At 44.4% G+C, this 6,551-nt stretch overlaps 1 long non-coding RNA gene across 1 annotated transcript in view; it reads left to right on the forward strand.

Annotated features, from left to right (window-relative positions):
* The window catches only part of LOC144819480 (uncharacterized), a 77,760-nt gene extending 74,375 nt beyond the window's left edge, over positions 1-3,385 (forward strand). Inside the window, exon 2 of the long non-coding RNA XR_013607394.1 lies at positions 3,068-3,385. This is a non-coding gene — a long non-coding RNA (uncharacterized LOC144819480). The remainder of the gene's footprint in view (positions 1-3,067) is intronic.
* Positions 3,386-6,551: the final 3,166 nt, after the last annotated feature.

Below are 6,551 nucleotides of genomic sequence, written 5' to 3' on the forward strand. Positions count from 1 at the left end.
AAACCCATCTAAGTATAGAACCCACGTAGCCCATGTTTCCTGTAGCATGAGGATGTCCTGTTTTTGGACCAATTCTATCTAGTCTGGCATATAGACATTTTAGATGCCAAGCCAGCAACATTCCAGCTTATTATATTTAAATTTGGATCATTAGCAGACATAACTATGGTACAGTGCCCACCGGGCAGGTGCTTGTTTATCTCAGAACTCGGCTCGTTATAAACCGGCAGGGAGGGCAGTCAGTCCTGATTATCTAAACCAGATAAAGGTAGAAACCCCATTGATGGTCTGTAAAAAATATCCAAGAGGCAGTGACCAGATATGGGTTGAGTTGGTGGTGTTTACCTCCTGTGCCATCAATAAGGATCTAACTGTTGATGGGTTTTGAAAATTAATGTCTGTACAGTGCCCTCAATATTCCTAGGAGACGGCTCTACCCACCATACTCTACGCACCATGATGATATAATTTATGTTTGACACCCTAAACCCTTTATGTTTTGACAACCAATCAGCACTTTTGTTGCGCAGTTGGTCCCATGTTTCCACTTGGTTTTTCCTGATAGGGGGTACCCCTGCCAGGACCAAGACAAAAGGACATGGTGCCGGTGGCAGGCTAAGTACCTCCCTGCTGGCCTGATCGTTCTATTCTCTTGGGGTCCGGAACCCCTGCACAAAGTCTGTCACCCCCTAAGTTTGTACTGTCTGTGGTACTCCTAGGCACACTACGAAAAACTGAGGACATATGGGGAACAGTCTCAGGCAAGCTATTAGTACCACCAGCATTAGAAAGGTTGTACTGCACGGTTAGTGGCTCTGATGAAAAACATTCCTTGACTTTACTGCAGGTGCCACACACACCAGAAGATTGAAGGGATGTTGGCGCAGCAATCTGTGGGTTACAATTAAGTATGCCATTGGCTGGTAGATTAGTAACCAACACCTCAGTAATAGTAGGCTTAGTGGTTTTACATGTGAGTTTAGTCTGTTTGTCAAAGTATCCAGCCGATCTAGTCGTTTCCAAAGGACTGCAAAGTTGTTATCAACTCGGTCTTTCTTCCAGCTGGTCCCGACATCCTCAATGTTCTTAAGTCTTTCCTCGATGTGGGTTATCTTTTGTAAAAGTGGTTCCAAAAGCGTGGAGACTATAGTCTGCACTCCTTCCCAAGTACCATCATCAAGTGATCCGGGGGTTGAGCCGGCATTGATAGAGTAAACCCATTTAAAATTTGGCCAGTTTCAGCTGCCCTAGACCCGCCAGTCCCTCTTGTCTCACTGCCCAAGCTGGTTTCTGGGGATTTTGCTTCTGTACTTCCCCTGTTTTCCTTTTTTTAACAAGAGGTTCACTAGCATTCGCAGACTGGATTTTAGTGGCTTGGCCTCTGATGGTGATGTTGGAGTCCGTCATTACATCCACTATGGGAGAGGATGATTTTGATAGTGCAAGAGGCAGAGAGGCAGTGGGAGATGTTAGGTGGGCAGTAGGAGTATCACATGCCCTAATGGTGCTGCCTAGGGAGGAGCGCTTTTGCGAGAAGGGGGGTCCTAGTGATAGCCGATGTTATGCTAGCTGAATCTCATGGTTGAGAACAGATTCAGCTCTAGTTAAGAAAGCGTCCAGTCTCCCTGTTGTTCCTTTCCCAAGTTGGTCAATCGGGCCCTTCCTTTTAGCCATATTTATTATTTGATAACCCCAGCAGGTGGCAAAGTTTAATTCACATGAAAAGAGTCAAGGACAACCAGAAGAACAATACCTTGTATGGAGATAACAGGGGCTCACGAGAGATCTCACAAACCAGGACTTAGAGGGGTGGCCCAGCCCAGCCTCCTCTGGCCTTTGACGGGCACAGACGGGCCCACCCTTGGCTTGGACTTTGCCCATTCATGCCCGCGCACATCCGGTGCTGTGGGAGACCTCCTGTGTTTTTAAGCGCCCCCAGGCGCTGGATGCTGACGGTGGTGGTTAGGACCACAAAGGAGCCTGGGACTACGAGTCCTGGTCCCGCTCCCGCTCCTCAAACTGCTGGCAGCCAAGGCAATAATCGGGCATCCTGTGCTGCGGGAGCCCTCTGGTGTTTTTAAGCACCCCCAGGCGCTGGATGCCGACGTCGGTGCCGGTTAGGACCCCAGAGGAGCCTGGGACTATGAGTCCTGGTCCCGCTCCAGCTCCTCAAACTGCTGGCAGCCAAGGCAATAATCGGGTGTCCAATACAATGACAGTAAGGCATAATGTGATTTTGAATTTTGAACTTTCCCTTGAATTATACACAACAGGTAATGCACAAGAAGCAAATGTGATCAAGTGGTGCATACAAGCAGAAACTGCAGTTTTGCAGGAACAGATGGTGCAGATCCCTGTAGAAAGTTCAGGGGGGGGGTGTTTGAGGTGCCTGAGACACAGGATTCCCAAGTGAAGTGGCAGGAAATATTACTGCAAAGCGTAGCTACTGTGTATCATGCAGATGCTCATTGTACCATACCTTTACTAGACAGAAGCTTTAATTCCCTTACAGATGAAAAGGCTAAAATCTTAGAGACAGAGGCGGGGGGACACAATTCTGATTTGGTGTGCATGATTAAGTGCGAGCACCTAGTAGAGAAAGAGACTACTAACAGGTGGGCAGAGAATGAAGTGATGCATATCCCCCTAGACTTACTTAGAACTGTGATTCCTATGTGTCAGAATGCACAGCGCAGACCAGTTGCACAGGAGGTGTGGGGCTAGCTGGAGAAATGAAAATTACCAGACCAGATAGGGCAGTTGGATGGTCTTGGGCTCATGCCAAATGATCAAGGGTCACTTATTCAGCAGTGTATGGAGAGAAAGTCAGGAAGGAGACAGCCCCCCCCCTTCTCACTGAGCAAGGAGAAGGAGAGTTTTACTCTAATACCGAGAATTCAGAGGCCAAAGTGTAGGTAGAATTCTCAGATAATTCCCCAGAGACAGCTGAGAAGCATGCAGACAGAAATGATAAAAATGTGCAGACAGACCCAAAACATAAAAAGGAGAAAATGTGCTGTTTGAAAAATATTTTTTGCAAGAATAGTGATGCTTGTTTCTTTTCCAGATCATACTGCGACATGTTGGTGTACCTGATGTCCCTGTCCTGCACGTGGGTGCCTTTGTCTGAGTGGGCCTGTGAGGGTGTGGGACCCCCCCCAACCTTGGAGTGATCACCATTCAGCACAGACTGACATTGTTGCTGACATCCTTTGTCTGAATCAACCAGATTAACTTACCTAGTAAAGACTGTTTTTGGATACAATAAACTGATAATGTTGAAAGTAAAGTAAAATGTTAAAATAAATAATTCAAAGCAAGAAGGCTGTGTTCACACAGCAGAATATTTTTCCATTAAACCCAGTGAGTTTCATTTTAAGCAAAATATATGTTTGACTGCTTCAATAGTAGAAGTTCCAGAATTAGCCATTTATAACACTAGGAGCATCAAGGCGTTAAAATGTTTGATTCTATTTGTGCATTCATTTTGCGTATTCATCATACATTTATTCCTGAAGCTGAGTTATTATCAGATACACATGAGCTATTTTAGATGAAGTATTATGTTACATGCTTTTGATGTCACTGTTTGAATGTGTGATGATTATCTGATATTCATGAGCAATTTTAAATGAAGTATTATGTTACATGCTTTTTTAATGTCACTGTTTTAATGTGTGCTTCATTTATATTCGTGCTTTTATTTAAATAATTGATTTTTTAAATGTATGTTATGATACTCAAAGGTCATGGGTTGGAATGTAGTGCTAGAGGCACTCCTTTGGTTTGAAACCATGTGATGACCTTTGACTACCATCATTTTAATTGAATTTTGGTGTTTTATTTTACCCTAGCCTGAATGTACGTCCTGCATATGCCTTTTCCCCTTGAATATTTCTTCTGTGTAATCTTGCAGTCTTAAAGTGGGAGCTGTTACAGAGTAGAACTGCTTGCCAAGAACAGAACGTGTGGAATGTGCATTTGAATGCATGAGAGAGAGAGGTGTGGAATGTACAGTTTGGTCCCGAAGTGCAGGGTTATGAGCAGTAGTGAACACATGTGCATTGTGTTTTACATTTAGAGATGAAGTATGTGATGCTATAGGCAGTGGTGCACAAATGTGCATTATGTTTTACATTGAGAGATGACTTATGTGATGCTATAGGCGGTGGTGCACAAATGTGCATTGTGTTGTACATTGGGAAGTATCATGAAGTTCTTACTATTGGCTTTGACATGCCCTCATGTCATCTTGAATTGTGACTCTGTCTTGCTTAAGCTTTTTGCGCACACAGGCAGGCCTCCAGATTACATCAAGTTGTTTGGGTCATTCACATTCAAGTTTGCTTTGTTTTTGAAGAGATTGTTGAATGTACCATTGGAGACTTTTGTAAGTTTCATTAAGATAAGGGCTGGAACATGTGAGAATGCAGAGAGAACGTGGGAACTCCTTTTGCCTTCGAAATGCTTGCAAAGAAAGTGGCCAAATCCAGTAAGTTACCTTGGCACAAAGGGAAGGCCTCTTGAACCTTCTGGTGTGTTTTGAGATTATAAAGCTGAGGTTTGTTAATTTAGAGACTGGGATTGTTTTGGAGTCTGAATGGGATGGATGCATCTAATTCGGTACAGCAGAACACCGGTTTGCTGAGGCTCTTAACCCTAGCTGTGAATTCCCCAGTCTGGAGTGTGCTAACATGCAGTGTTTGCAACTGGTGAGGTGATTTGTTTATAATTGTTGCCATTTTGATGTGTGGCTGTTTGCACGCTTATGCAGTTTCCAGTGGCTATAACAGTCATTGTGGTGCATGACTGTCGTCAGTGTGCATATTCAGTTCCAGAGCCTATCATCATCAGAAGTGATTTATTTGAGTATTGACTTTGTGCTGTGTGAGTGAGTCTGGGTAAACATCCAAAGTCATCACCTGATGTCCATTATTATCTGCTGCTTGTGTTTATTATTATCCATGCATTTAACAGTTGTATTTCCCAAGTGTGTTAATATTGCTTGCATATACACATATATATATATAGCTATATACATTTGATTGTTGTTCATTTGATATCTGGGAAAGCCTTTCTGCATTGCATAAATAAAAGCACAAGCCTTATTCTGAAAAGAGAGTCTTTGATTAACTTAATTTTTTTAAGTGAATCTCTATCTAGGGGTTGTAGTGTAGTGTTCATCATGTTTGAGCCACTGTGTGGTATTCTGTATTATCTGGAAGTGCGAAGCAAGACAAGTGCGTGCAAACACCCGCTCCATGGGTGATGGACTTATTTTGTAGAAAGGAGGGGGCGAGCTCAGAGCCTCCCCCAGGTTGCCGGTATGACAATGGAAGATGACACTCACTTGTCGTCAGTCAGTCCTGATCAGCACTATTCCTTGCTGTGGCCCACAGCTCCTGAACCTGTCGCAGGCCCTTATCACAGTCCACTGTGCAAGGCTGACATGAGGGGCTCTTTCCGCATCCTGGGCTCTAGTTCAAGCTCAAAGCCTCCTCTGGGCTGTCGGTAGCTTGACCGAAGGAGTCATCCAACCAGTCCAATTGGGTGTCAACCCTCACTGTGGGCAGTGGCTTCCAGCTCTGCCACAGGCCCTTCTCACAGTCTGCAGCACAGGGCCGGAATGGGAGCTTTCTCCGCTTTTGAGATACGAGGATTGGTTACCGCAGTTCCGCTGCTGCACAGGGTAGTTGTTCACATCTCCCCCTCCATGCCAAGGATGCCTCTGTCATCTAATGGGGCCTGTCTTGACATGGAGCTCCGGAGATAGGCTGTACCAGGCCTCGTCCCCTTAAGTAGCCTTTTAAACATGTATCAGACCTGCCATTTCAGCCTATGTGTTCAGTTTTAATCTGTCATTTCAACCTGGCTGAATAAATCTTTTGCCAGGCCTGAACATTCCTTTTCAATACACAAAAGTCACCCCTAGAGTAGACCCTAAAAAGCCCAGAGTGCAAGCTGCAGTGTATCTAAAATGTTGGGCATGCACTTTTAAGTTTTACATGTGTTGGTTGTGCAAAACTCCTAAATTTCTTTTTAAATACTCCAAGGCTTACCTCTCCAGTAGGATAACATTGAGTTACCATAATTCATTTAATAGGCGCTAACTTACAATTGGGAGCAAGTAGGAGTGTGATGTCTAAATAATTGTCCTTTAAAACCCTCTTTAATGATAAAGTCAGATTTTAAGTCACAATTCTGAAAAGGCCACTTTTAGAAAGATGACATTTTCGTCTCTTAACCATTTTGTACATGCAGCCTGTACCCTTGGTCACTTGACCAGGTGTAGCTGGCAGTTGGTCTCTGTGTATTACTCCCTGACATTGAGACAAAGGGGAGTAGGTGGGCCATCTCTGACTTGATAAGGGGAAGGAGCTGTCACCTACCACACTCGCACATCACAAAGGCTCTGCATGAGCACACTCACAAAGGGCTTGACACTATCTTCTGTGACCCCAGACAAGCTGAGGCCAGGGTAGGGAGGCAGAAAATTCCATGCCAATTAACTCTGGGGGGCACAAGATATAAATAGTGAGCCCTTAGACAGA

The sequence above is a fragment of the Lissotriton helveticus genome, chromosome 2_1, assembly GCF_964261635.1.
Source record: "Lissotriton helveticus chromosome 2_1, aLisHel1.1, whole genome shotgun sequence".
Classification (NCBI taxonomy): domain Eukaryota; kingdom Metazoa; phylum Chordata; class Amphibia; order Caudata; family Salamandridae; genus Lissotriton; species Lissotriton helveticus.